This window comes from Epinephelus lanceolatus, chromosome 14, assembly GCF_041903045.1.
Source record: "Epinephelus lanceolatus isolate andai-2023 chromosome 14, ASM4190304v1, whole genome shotgun sequence".
NCBI classification, from domain to species: Eukaryota; Metazoa; Chordata; class Actinopteri; order Perciformes; family Serranidae; genus Epinephelus; species Epinephelus lanceolatus.
The window spans coordinates 15,872,821-15,887,889 of record NC_135747.1 but is presented as its reverse complement, the minus strand read 5'-3'; positions in this window follow the sequence as shown (position 1 = coordinate 15,887,889).

The following is a 15,069-nucleotide window of genomic DNA, read 5'->3' as shown; positions in this document are numbered from 1 at the left end:
GACACTTATATCTTAAAAGTGAATCTCCACAGGTCAGAAAAATTTGGGGCGCCCCAGTAGCTAAAGCGCACTCACCATGTATGAAGGCTGACTCCTTACCGCAGCGGCCCCGGTTTGATTCCAGCTGAGGCCCTTTGCTGCATGTCATCTTCCCTTGCTCCCCTGCCTTTCTTCTCTTTATCAAATAAAAAGTCAGAAAAGCTTGGAAGGGGCACCCACCAGCTGACAACTGGTTGTGTTGGTAAGACACGAAGGGCTAGCCGAGAAAGTGCCACTGGATTGGCGGGGGCACTTGCGAGGGTAATAGAGAGGGGAAAGCTCTTGCAGTGAATCTCACTGCAAGCAGGTGAAAAACAGCAGCCCACAAGAACAAGTGCCAGAGAGTATTGTCTTGTGGTGAATCAAGACAACTATCAGCACACAGATCTTAGATCATATTCTTGTAAATTTGCCTTTGTGATTCTCATTTGGGAGTTCAATAAACAAGTGATGCAAAGTGATCCTTAAAAAATTAAGGAATCTGTGTGCGATGCTGCCCCAATGTGAAAACAACAAAAGAATGATGTTATTTTCATAGTATGAGGCAAGATAACACAGCCATCATGATGCCAGTTATCTGATATCACATTAAGTCTGTCTCATATGGATGCAGAGTGAACCAACTTGTTAACAAATGTTTTTTCTCTCAAGACTCAACTGCAGTAAAGGAGACAATTAACAGCAATGTCAGTTTACGTCTCATATAGATAAACCCCATTTTATTTAAATGAACGTGCCAAGTAAATCCAGTGTCTCGTTGCTGCTTGCTGATAATTTTGAGTGTTTTCTAAACAATGTTTTGTACAGCCAGGAGCATAACAGATTCTGCACGTCTCTCCCCATCAGAATGAGACTTTTTTTTTTTTTTTATCAACAAGCCTCGGCAAAAGCATTTAATTTAGAGAGCAAAACTCTATTTCTATAATCACAGTAGGATTATATACATAGGAAATGACAGATGAGGAGACTGGAAAGGACACCAATAATAAAATGTGTGTGTGTCTCTGTGTTTGTGTGACTGTGTGTGTGTATTCATGTGCAATAGAAGAAGAGTAAGGGGTGGTAGGGTACGGATAGAAAGAAAAAAAGGAGGTGAAAGAAAAAGATAAATCAGAAATTACTCCACACAAAGGATCCAAAGGATCCATTCATATAACTCTGCCCGTTTCTCAGTCCAACAGACAGAATTATAGAGACTGGATGATGAAAGTACTAGTGGAGTGGAGACTAACCTGCAAGATTTCAAATCATTCTTCTTCTCTGATGTATCAATTCTCATTTGCATCACAGTAGGCAGAGTTATACTATTCATTTAAAATTTTATAGAAATGTTCAAAGACATTTTGCACATTGGGTCTATATTAATGTTTGTATCTGTGCTCGCACGGCACAACGCTGCTTCTCTTAGAAAAGGCAGTAGCATGAGTCATGAGATATTTAAGTTTACATGTCTGAATCAACATCCCGGTGATAAGACTCATGTGTCCTCATGAATATATCAAAGACTAAACAAACACCTGCTTTTAGGCTTAGGCATGCATCTGCATCTGGTGGTGGGATCCCAGCCTTTTAATCTGCTGCAAAGGTTTGTTAGATCAATAAGAAATGTGATGTATTTTAATTTTATGTGTTTTGCTGTCCTTACAGGAGCACAGGGAATGCTAGAAGTTAAGTAAACGGGAAAAAAAGCATCCAGTGCTACCCTGCATCTTATTTACTGAGTGCCACAAAGTCAACCAAATACAACAGCTTTGCTCAAACACTGTAATCACTGGGGGGGGGGGGGGGGGGGGGTCGTCACACACAGACACACAAGACATGTCTGGCCTCAATGAATACCCACAGTGCCCTCTACTGGGTACAAAGAAATGCACCTTTAAACCCAATCTTTGACAAGAATAATGCTGAACAGGAGTCCCAGTTTAGGAAACGGGTGTTCACATGAAAAAAAGAAATTTTGTTCCTACCTGTAGTAGCACTGCCCTGTGCCTCAGCCACACTGAGAAATTAGAGTGCAGCTTGACTGGATGGTGAACCTCTGGAGATCTGTGAAAAGAACAGTCCAAGAAACAAATAAATAAAAATAAACAAGGCAATCTATTCTATAATTTATTGTATAGATGTTTTTAAAATAGCAATCTAAAGATAATTTACCTTCAATCAGTAGGAAATGTTTGAATAATATTGTTCTGGTATCAGCAAAGCTCAGTTTGTGCAGTCATGTAAAATATACCATGATGGAACCTAAAAGGACAGTTGAGATTTTTTGATGTGGGGCAATGCATTTATTCACAGTCAGTGTATTAACTACAGTGGGATGTGGTTGGTATGCTCCCAGTTTAGAGAAACAGACAGGAGTACCGGCACTGAAGCTAAGTAATGTATGCTATATGTAGAATATTTTCACCTTTACTTTGCTTTGCCATTTGACAGCCCTTTTCTTTGTCACTATATTTTCACAACCATAGAACTTCTATATTCCTTCGCATAAGTGCAGCTGTGCTTTGCTACAGATCAGGTGTTTGGTTCAGAAAGTGCTGTTGCAAAAACGTACCATCTGTGACATCTTTCCAACAAAAAAAAAAAAAAAAAAAGAAGTTCAAATTTGAATCTGCTCTCGTAAAAGCACTCCCTGACTCAAAAAGCTCTACGGCATAATAAAGTGCACAGCACAGCTGGGCATATGTGCAGGAAGTTACAATGCGAAGAAGCGGTTGAGGAAATGTAGCGGATGTCTGAAGGCAAATAAAGCAGTGAAGATATCCTGAATAGTGCATACTTAAACTGTTATTGATATTTTTAGACGGCCCTTCTTCTAGGTGGCTGTAATACATTTTGCTGTGGTTGCCGTCCACAGCAGTACATTAGCTTCTGTGCTGGTACTTCCGTCTGCTTCTCCTTACTGGGGCATGCCGACCGCCATCTACTGTAGGTAATAGCTATGCTGACCATGGATAAGTATCGCATGACACTAGTACTATACATACTGCTACTGTAAGTCCGTTACAGCAGTTAATGTTGGGCAATGAACTTCAGCCTGAGCTAAATGTTGGCAGTCTGGCTCACAGGATGTAGACTGAGCATATAAGCCTGCCATTGGTTGTCTATTTTAGACAGAATTCTCCTCCCCCTCTGCTATCTTTCAACACTTAGCAGTACCTTAGCAGCATCAAGGGCTCTCCAGCAGTGGCACAGAGCTAAAATAAAGTGTGGCTGTGAGAGACTAATTTGGAGCAAACTAAACCTCATCTGGAGTCTGTTTGACTGGTGAAATACTCACAGTATAGGTATAGTTTAATTCAACAGCAACTATAGCAAGTAGTTGAAACCAGGGGTATTTATAGGTTATGTGTTTGCTATAAACTTGCTTTGAACATAATGGAATATCCAAGAATATAAGTACTAACACACACTGCTACTGGTATGGCCTGAACATATTACTGTGACTGCACAATGTGCAGTCCATTCTGTGTGAGTAACCAGCTCACTTAGAGGAAGGGAAGCTGATGTGTTAGTGAACATAACTATACTTTGACAACACATCAATATACATAAGTCTATTTTAATGCAGGAGCTGTCTGACAGCTGCTGCAAGCACAGCAGAAGCAAACACCCCCCAGGACAGGGTGTTCCTCAGACGCTTTAATCTTAGATGTACAGAATGTGCAAAATTATGATCTTATGGAAATGATGCAAATAATCACACTGCCATCTTCCATTATGTGTATGTGACAGCCCTGCATTATGCAACGCAATGCATAGTGCCCTGTCCACCTACCACTATTGCATTCAGAATGCAGAGTGATGGTGTGCATGTCTAATAAATATTGCAGGAGGATACATTTGGACCATCTACCCCACTGCATAAATCAAGAAGCTTTCCAGCTCCACATTATCAAGGCTTCACTTAGCTGCGTGGCTGCCTGAACCTTCTGCTCTCCAGCAACTGTCAGTGGTTACTCCTGAGTATCTGTGTGACTGTCTGCTCTCTCTACGGACTGGGGTCTACACCAAACTACACAAAGTTGAATACACACTTAACTTAATGTGGTGTTGTGCAGACCACCCCTGCAGTCTTTTTGAATTGCTTAAAACAAGTAAATGACTGAGAAGAAGAGCTATAGTTTCAGGGTCTGGAGGTCTTCCCCTAGAAAATGTTTTTTAATTTCAAAATTACCCACTTAACCCCGATACTTTACACATTTCATTATAACTGCAGTTTTGAGTTTTCAACATCATGGAAAAATGCGCAATAAATCCTGTAAATGGAGCTCTATCAGACAAAAATAAATGGCAGCAAATGAGGCACATCTACTAGACTGTCAATACATAGCGCAAACATTTAGTAATTAATTAGTTAGATGAATGCTCTATATTACATTTTCTACCAAATGCTATTTATTATTTGAAGCACAATGAGCTGGTTTGAGGATGTTGGCCTAATTATGTCATGAGATACACATAAACAGGTAGCCCTAGTAAGTTATATACAATATGATTTAACATTACCTGTGTCTTACTGGCCCTTTTTATGGCAGCATAACTTGTCACAGCTGGAGAAGCACAGGTGTTGTGAATGACATTAATTATAGTTCCCCTCCACTGTCCCAGGTAGCCAGTGACCTCCCTACCACGACCCTAGTGCCAATTAGAAATGATATTAATTACACCTGTGCTTTTATGATGCAATAACCTCCTGAGACTCGAACTTTAGTTTGGTTAGCATTTTTAATGTCTCCTAGCTATGTGGAATCAGTAGGACCTGATAAGCATTAAAAAACTACACCTTTTCAACAATACGTCTCAATGTCCTCAAACGAGACGAAAATAAAATCCCAATGTCCTCAAACGAGTTCTTCCTAATTAACAGTATCTTAGCTTGTTCACGCTGCTAAAATTGGTAAAAAAAAATTGTTGCCATATCAAACTACAAACATTATTAATTATAAATAAAGTTTTAACCATAAAATGTGGTCAGGTTTTGACCCTTGTCCACTTTTGTGTCGGGATCGGCTGCAGACTGACTTGGCAAAGATGACTGCCATCTTGTTTTTACATGGATTAGTGTATTGCGCTCTTACTACCACTAGATGGCACAAAAAAGTGTCCACATAGAGGACAACAGGTTTAAGTTAGGCAGAATGAAGTATAAGGTGCAGGAAACCAAAAATGCAATTTCCTCATATGAGGACACGGGGTCTCAGGAGGAGAGAATGCGGCCTGTTTAAAAACACTGAATTAACTTACAGTTTGCTAATTTGTTTTTTTCTGACATTATGTCCTACACAGCTAACTAGTTAAATCGCAACTGTAGCGGACAAATGTTTTTGGAAAATTTAAGTTGAAGAGATTGTTTGCAGTGTTTTCCATTAAATATCTGTAATGTTAATTTGTACCAATAATGTTAGCTACCTTTCTATGTCTATGACTACCAGAATTGGGTAAGGGTTACTTTAAAAGTACTTTACTGCATTACCTTTTTAAAAAGTAACCAGTTACTTTACTGCATTACTCCCTGAGTAAAGTAACTCAATTACTTTAAAAGTACTTCCAACGTTACTCCCTGAGAAAAGTAACTCAAGCACTTTTAAAGTACTTTTGAGTATTCTACATTTCCTATTGGGCAATGGACCACAGGGCGCTAAGCCTACATTTTTTTGTCTCCAAAATTAAAGTTATGGACCACTTGCCCTTCACTGAGATCCAATTCTCCCATCACAGCCGTCACCTTGACCAGTAGAAACACAGAATGATCTGCTGCCGTAGACAACTGTATGACAGCAACACCCCAGCATTTTTAATATTTCCTCTGGGGATGTTACCACACAGAGTAAAAGGGGGAAATGATGGTGTGAAACAGCAGAGGCACTTTGTCAACCCGCTGAGTTAACGTTACTGTCATTAGCATCAAGCTAGCAAACAATGGTACATCCTCATGGTCGGACATAAAGTAGTAACATTAACAAATAGCGGCGGGGCTTTTACTCACCACAACTGCAGAGGCTCCCAGCTTCATTTGAAACAGACGGGCTGTTATTTATTAATCCCTCTGTGTGTTTATATATTTACTTTTTATCTGCTCTGTTGTCTTTATAAAGTTAACATACAACAACATTTCAAACTCAACACTTCCTGAATTTCTTTCAGATTAAAAACCCCTTATAACCTCGGCTAGAGATCCCTCCATTTTCTAAATAGGCTTTTATTGTGAAACATTTGTAGGAACTTGGTTGTGGAGGATACAGTAGCTTGATAGTTTACTTCAAATGTAGCTCCTGCCACCTGCTGGCGCTTTTAGGTGACTACAACAACATTTCAGCTGGCACATGAACAGACACACAGTGACTCAAATGATAGTAATGAAAATAAGACAATAATAACCCGACGACATCACACACGTCATGAAAGGTGAGCGGGGATAATTGGTGAGTACCATCGTGTAGTGTGTCATGTCTGTCAGCCAAGTCACGGCACAATTTTAGGACTCCACAATCGTGTAATGTGACATAGTGACTTTCAGAACGGGCAGTCGTGTAGTGTGTACCAGGCATAATGCAAGTCCTGAGTCTGACCTGTCTGTCAGCGAGTCCTCCTCCATCTTTTTTTAGACTCCACCATAGAGCATTTCTCCGACCACGTAGCGAGCCACAAGCTCCGTGGCTTCTTTCAGACTGATAGGTTTAACGTTATCTCTGTTATTAGAACCAAAAGACAGCCGTTGCTGTTTCGGAGCTGAAGGACCAGCGTTCTAAAAGTAACGGAAGTAACTGATGGCTTGTTTGAAAATGTACACAAGTAGGCCTATTTGATTACTCAAACAACAAACTAACGCGTTAGGTTACTCGTTACTGCAAAAAGTAATCAAAGTACTCTTTGTTACTTTGTAACGCGTTATACCCAACTCTGATGACTACTAGCACTAAACATGTATGTCTCATGTTTCACTGATCATTACATGTAGTCACAAAGGTTTTAAGACACTATTGTTAGAACATCCTCTATCCAGCTGGGATGAAAAATATTCCCTCTACTGCACAACATCAGTGCACAAGTCTGAAATGTAAATATGTGATTTACAGCATGACAGAAATGCACCGGGGCTACATTACTGCTAAGCTAAAAGTATTACAGTAAAGTTTTACAAACAAAATTTTATAAAGATTTTTTAATCTTTCATTTTGTTCACTTTAAATAAAGTAGGCTTACCTACACATACACAAAGTCAAATACAATACTACACCTTTTAAAGAGTGGCTTCATAGCAATATAAGTCTCAGCGCCTGAGAAGTGTTGGCTATTTGCAGTGGTGTACGAAGTAATGATACTTTGTTATAAGTATTATTTGGGAGCATCTGTACTTTACTTGAGTTTTTATATTTCTGTCAACTTTTACTCCATTACATTTCCCCTAAGCATCTTACTGACTTACTTACTACAAAATAGGGAGGGAAGGAAGGAAGGAAGGAAGGATGGAGGGAGGAAGGGATGGACAGATGAATGAAGAAATGGGAGGGAAAGAAAAACTTGTGAATACCTAATTTTTCTTTGTAAGCTCAATTTTTTAAGGTGGTGTACATTCTGACCACTTGCTTTTCTATAAACAAAATTTACTTGTACTTTTACTTTCAACACTTTATTGCATTTATTGTTGTAAAATCTCTTGATTCTTAAGTTCAGTAAATCTCAGATACTTTAAGACTTTTCCTCAAGTAATATTCTAAAAGGCTACTTCTACAAAGGTCATTTTCTGGGAAGATATCTGTACTATAACTCAAGTGTGGCTTTCAGGTACTTCATGCACCAGTGACTATTTGCAGGATCTGATGCCATGCAGTTAAAACACTTTTGAAAAAGCCCATAGGTAGAAAATCAAGGCAGCAGGATTTCCAGTGTTGCGCAATTTCTTACAAGGTTTCATAGTTAATAGGATCAAATGTGTGTCATGCTAATTGAATTGGTTTTAAGTGGATGCAATATGGAACCAATACCTGATATGAAGGTACTGACAGCTTGTCTAATTTTTTTTTAATTTTGTCAGTGAGGAGGAGGCAAATGCGTTGCATGACTCAGAGGGTAGAATTTCAGGGGCTACTGACATGGGAGGGTTTGTCAGCCTGTCAACAGTATGAAATAAGGCCAGTGCATTATTACTGTTCATAATGATGCCTTGCATTTCTCAGTCTCTCTGGATGATGTATTAAGATGCTTTAAAATACAGCTTGACATGTGGAGAGAAAGAGACAAGCAGTGAGTTTGGTCCTAGCAGTGATTGGCTCTTTTTTTCTGGTCAGTGACCTCCAAGAAAGTAAAGGAGGGTGAGATGGTGACTGGAGAGGAGGGTGATCTGGATGGGGTTAGTGGGATAAAGAAGGTGAATCCTCACATGTCGTGACTGGCATATGGAGTGGAGAATCCTTGTCTTGGCTCTGATGTCCCTTATGTTTTAAACTAAGATAGATAATGGATTTTCACTCTGATTTTTCCTGTATCTCGAGTGGTTTAAGACTTTGAGGTAACTCAAAGCTTCATGCTGAGCTGCGGCTCATGAAATACAAAGAGCTGCTGATGAAATCATAGCCAAAGCTGTTCTAGAGCTGAAACTGAAACCAACAACCAGATGAATGTGGATATTAAAATGTACTGGGGAAAAAAAACCTGAGGCAGCTAGGTTATCATGGTGAGGCTGTCAGATAGCAAAGCTGGAAATCTGTGGTTTTCACCTGTACTGTATGCCCTTACCTTACATTTCTGCAGGGCTAGAATATTGGATTTATTATTATTTATCAAAAGGATATGAAGTAAAGATTTTTTTTTTTCCTCTGGGGTAATAAGTCAGCTGAAACATGGACAGAGCTAATATTGCAGTAGTCAAGAATTCATCTTCTGGTGTATAATTTTTATCATTTTTGCACTGCATCACTGCATGATATGTTCTACCCTGTAGTCGAACCCTTGCACCATTCAAGAGCAAGTGGATGATTTGAGTATTTTTTAACCTGAGGGCAGGCTCAAACTTTCGGCACCCTGTTGGTTTTCCAGCAGTTGTAGATGCAGCTGATGGGTTCTTGTCCATGAATGCAAATACATTGCATGTCTGAATGATGGGCAGAATCTCCACTGGCTTATTGGGATCACGAGGGAGCTGATGTCACTCTGCACAAGAGCAGTAAACAGTAATAGATGCACTGCCCTTTTGCAAAAAAAAAACAAATCTTAAATGGTCTTTGTGATTAATTACCGAAATGTTGTCATTTATGGGCTCTTTTTCACACTCATCAGCTATAATAGATGTTTAAATTGTAGCATAGACGCATAGACGTGCTAGCAAGATGTCATTATGTATCAAGATGCAATTACTAAAGGGAGGTTTCATTCTAACTTACATCTAAATTGGAGCTGGACACAGATTGGCTGGGAATAGCAGCATTAAGCCACACAAACTGTGAGTAAAGTAGAACAACACCATAACTGATCACCACACTGAATTGTCATTGAATATCACTTAGTTATTATGCTATATATTAAGTTATAGGCTTATATACTGTCTTAGATGTGAGATAGCAATGATTCAGAGGTCTTGAATCCGGCTACAATATCACACACAGTGTCTCAGTGGGCTTTACAGGCCCAATTAGGGGGGAATGGGAAATGAACACAACAAAGGTCTATGTTAAATTGGGAAACAGGGAATCCAGCTGAAACTCTTTGTGAATAAATAGAGGAGAAAATAAGAATGCCCTTCCCTAAGTTGCATAATGTGCTTTTTGACCGCCGTGGGGCACCGACAGATATCAAACACATAGTAACAGAGCCTCTATACAATATTGACTTCTCCAGTGCTTTTGGACGTACTTACAGAAACAAAACAACACAGGCATCCCATTTGAGCCCTCTCTCCAGCTACCTGTCAAACATTCGTCCGAGGATAACTGCTGTTTTGGCTATTTGATCCGCCAGCTCCTGCAGAAAACATCATGGCCTCCTAAATGTTTGACTCTTTTCATCAGCCGCTGGTTTGGTCTGATTCACCACTGTTTATAATTAGACATACTCTGCCTGCACAAATATGTTCCCAGGAGCAGCCAAGTTTTTATGTTAGTGGAGGGTGGGATTCAACTATGTGGACATTAGACGACAACCATGAGCTCAGGAGACTTTTAAAGTATTACATGTGTTGACATATGGCAGAATATGGACGACATGAATTCACTCTAGACTTAAGAGTCGAGTAGCAAATACTGATATGAGAGATGTATGTTGATCGCACATCCATCCATTTTCGAAACTGCTTATCCTCTTCAGGGCCGCGGGGGGGCTGGAGCCTATCCCAGTTTACATTGGGCGAGAGGCAGGGCACACCCTGGACAGGTCGCCAGACTATCACACAGCTGACACATAGAGACAGACAACCATTCACACTCACATTCACACCTAAGGACAATTTAGAGTCACCAATTAACCTGCATGTCTTTGGACTGTGGGAGGAAGGCGGAGTACCTGGAGAAAACCCACGCTGACATGGGAAGAACATGCAAACTCCGCACAGAAGGGCTCCCTCCTGGGATTGAACTAGGAACCCTCTTGCTGTGAAGCGACAGTGCTAACCACTAAACCACCGTGCCACCTCTTGTTTGCAATCACCAGAGTATAATGAAACAAAAGAAATTCGTTTCTTGAGAAACTGCAGTGTGAATGCTTCACTCCAAAGTGGTCAAAATCCGGCGCTTGGGATACTGACGAAAAAAGCCGTCCTATAACATCAGCATGATACGCAGCCAGTTGCTGTTATAGTTTAACAGCTTGATCCAATAAACACCGACTTTCACCCAGGGGCGAGGTGTTCGCATCCCGTAAGATTCTAAAGCCAAACCGTGTTCTTTTTTATGTTAAATTTCCTGTGAAAAAGGAAGTGTATTTTGACAGAAGACAATGCATGTGACAGGCAGAACTTGACATAGCATCCCAGAACATCAACAACCAACGCACCCAGGGTACCTTTCATGTCGTATCTGGACATTGAAGGTCCATGATCAAACACTGATATGTGACGAGGTCGGAGTGAGAATGTGTTGGACTGCTGGATGTTGAAAAGCTGACACTACACTGTTGGATTAAATGTGTAAGAACAAGTTGAGACAGTAGGAAAGCTGGAAAAGTGGCAATGGGTTTAATTAGTAACAGCAATTACAGCACCAGCTTGGATAAAACCGACACCACAGCCATTGCATTGATGTGTGAATTGTTGTCAGTCATTTGGGTTACATTATAGTATCAAACCCTAGGTTTGTTTGTTTGTTTATTTATGAATCCCTGTACAAGATTTCTATGCGCCCTCAACAGCAGTTTCAAAAGGAGCCAAGCTGACAGACTACAGTGTGCTGTGCTGTACAATACAAGTTTATCACAGCATTGTGCATTTCAATTTAAAAAAAGTTTACACAATTTCACGTTCATGCAGTCGTACTGCTCCGCATTTAATGATTTCTCTCATTGTTTGTGTTAAATCCTGTGCTAAGAGGTATTTGACCAGAGAGAGCGAGCGAGCAGCTGAGTTTATGAAAGTTCAGTCTGCTGAGAAGTGGAACTAAGACTGTTTTCAATGTGGGGATTCTGACTTGGCTTAGCTCCTCAGTATTAAACTTGCCAAAGCATACAGTGAAAGGCACAAAAACACAAATGGAGGTGCAAAACATGAAAATTGGGTTTTAATCAAATTGCATGGCAACCGCGTGACTTTATATTTCAAGAGCTGTAACTAATGCTACATTCAAAGTCAGACGAAAATTGCCAACTGGTGGAGTGTAATCACTACAACACTGCACAGACTTTTTTTTTTAAAGCTGGTATTTAGTGCTATGAAGTTATGAATCACAGTGTTATTAGTCAGACTGTCAACATCTGAGCAAAAATGCATCAGAGCTGTATTTATCTTGCTAAACCCTGACTCAATGTGGCCTGCAGTGGCTGAAATGAGCAGATGGTGTTCAGTTGTTGGTGCAGACATGTTCAAGGACGGTTTTCTTAAAGGGATAGTGCACCCAAAAATGAAAATTCAGCCATTATCTACTCACCCATATAACGAGGAAGACTCTGGTGAAGTTTTAGAGTCCTCACATCACTTCCGGAGATCCAAGGGGAGAGTGGGTAGCAACACAGTTCCACCTAATGGAGGCTTACGGCGCCCCAGATTCAAACGTCCAAAAACACATAATTGAAGTGAGACAAGCGAAAGCAAATGAACACACATGGACGCGGTGCCCATGTCTCACGCAAGCGCACACACATGAGAGGCAGTTAGAGCTACAGGCTACAATGAAGCTATAAACAGAGTTCAAATGACGTTTTTCCAAATAACTTTTTATGTCTGGGCTTCAGGACACTTGGATCACTACAGACAAGCAGTATGGAGATATTTTGTGGTTTCAAATATATTTTTGGACGTTTGAATCTGGAGCGCCGTCAGCCTGCATTAGGTAGAGTTGTATTGCTACCTCCTCTCCCCTTGGATCTCCACAAGGGATGTGAGGACTCTAAAACTTCACCTGAGCCTCCCTCGGCATATGGGTGAGTTGGGTGCACTATGCCTTTAATAAACCTCATTGTGTACATAAAGAATAAGAGGTGGTTCATTGACGAACTTCACATTTATGATGTAGACAATCTTTACCATAGCAAGATCTCCATGATAAGTAAGCTAATGTTCTTCCCACAACAAACACTTTCAAACAACACATATAACTGACAGCTCAGAGATAAAGAAAAGACAGTCAAAGAAAACACATTTCATATGTCAGGTGATTCAGTAGTGAAAGATACCTTGTATTTTAAGGATTATGAACAAGTTGAAATCCGTATTCCTGCACAGTGTTGACAGACTGTGCTGTCATGTTTGTGCCGTAAATGCAACTTGAAGCCCTCAATGTCGAGACAAGTTTGTCATCTAGTTGGCGTTTTCTGTTTCAGGGGGCACTACACCGCATTTATCAAAGTCAGAAGTCAAAAAGTCTGACTTAACATTTCTGGAACACAGCACATCTGCTGAGTGAGGAAACAAAACGCCAGCTTTACACCTCTTAGGGGAACTCGGGAACTGGCGCTCTTTGATGTTTCAGAGCACAGTTTAGCACAACATTAGTATTCACTGGTGATGCATGACAGCCAAATGCTATTTTTCTTTACCGTATGAATTTGAGCAGTGTAAGATGTCAGTTTCTATTTGACAGCTCATTTGTCAGTCCTTTAGGCTTCTGGTAGGCATCATCCTTTTCAGTGTACAGACACGCAAACCCTCCACCTGTCCTCTCACGTGGAAACATCCCTGGACCGCTGCCCGTAGTCAATCTGGCCTGTGCTGCCAGACCCACACACACACACACACACACGTATACAGTAGCTGGGAGGAAACAACGAGCACTGAAGCTGTTTATATTTTATCTATTCCCTTAATATGAACAGACATGGGTTTGTCCACTGTGGTTTTTAACCTCTTGGTTGGTTATTTCAAAGCAAACGTTACAATCTGTGTGTACAAAGTTGGAAATGCATCACTATCAATGTCTCTGCATTCAAGCTACCAAGGCAGGAAATACATGGACAGCTGTGGTAGTATCTGTTTGTTTGGCTCTTTACAACACCAGATATTTTAGCATTCTCCTTAAATTTAGTGTTGCACTCTTATAATATTTCTTTTTCAATGCATCCTTCTTTCTTTTCAAAACCTGGCACCTATATTAGCCATTACTAAACTTGGTTGGACATCTGTGTGTGTTATGGGGAGCATATCTATGTTCCTAGGGTCCCCAAATCATATAAAATCATATCATAAGGGTTTCATGCAAAGCCTTTTTCCACTATATGTCAAATGTTCAGTGCTTGTGTCCCTGGGTCATTATGTTGAAACTGCCAACCAAGTTTTTTTGTACATAGACACTGATGATTCCACAGTGGCTGAATGGATTTTTACAATTTAAACTGCATTTGAAACCTTCATCTCCCTTCGTTTTGTTTTGGGGTTTTTTTTCAGTTTCAGCTGCAGAGACAGCCTTCACCAGTCTCTTACAATGTTGCTTTATATCAAGAGATGCTCAAACAAACTCAACACAAGGCCAGACTAGGCTCTTGGGACCACATAACCCTGGGAACATATGGAAGGCTCCTAGAGTTATACAAGTAACAGCTATTGTAGCCTCGAGCCGTTACAGCCTCGAGCAGAGATGAGGAGCCGGCTATGGATGTCTGGTAAATTCACTTCTGTCTAACTCCACACCCCAAGATTTCTTTTCATTTTCAAACTTGTAGTCTTCGGCCACAGCCAACAAATTTATCAGACTTCACGCTGCTCCCTCTTGAACCACAAAAGGCTTCAACCATTTTTTTTTCCATATTTGTGGTAGCACTGGTTGATTTTAGTGCTTTAGTGCTACAGGAAATTATTTCAACGTCCGATCTTGAACTGTAAAAACTCAAGGTATCTCAAGGTATCTCAAGGTAATGTCCATAACAGTGGGAGTGTGTTTTCCTACCTTGTATGAGCTGTTATAGTGTTTGATCTCCTTCATCTATGAGTTCCTTGTCTCCTTTCCTTCATATTTGAGGAAAGACTTAACAGAGAACAAGGAGCTGAAGAGGGAGGCATGCATTGTTTATGCTCAAAGTGGACTTTTGTTTTCCGTGGCCTTGTCAAGGATTGCTTAAGAAAAACTTAAAGAGCCTCTCATCACACTCTCAAAATGTCAAAGCACCCGCACAAAGAATACAGATTTTGATAACGTGATTAAAAAAAAGCTTCAAGGCTTTCTAAAAGCACATCACTCTCATGTTGAGATTAAGTGGCACTGGAACTGCCTCAAAGCCCATTTTAAACAATCACTGAGAGCAAATACAACAATGACAGTGACTAATGTCTGCATACATTTTTTAAAGAGACTTTTTGAAGTCTGGAATTTAAGTTTACTAACCTCAATATTTTCAGTGGTTGGAGCCAAAACCATTTTGGGCAAATGACAAATAGAGGTTGGATGGAACTCAGTA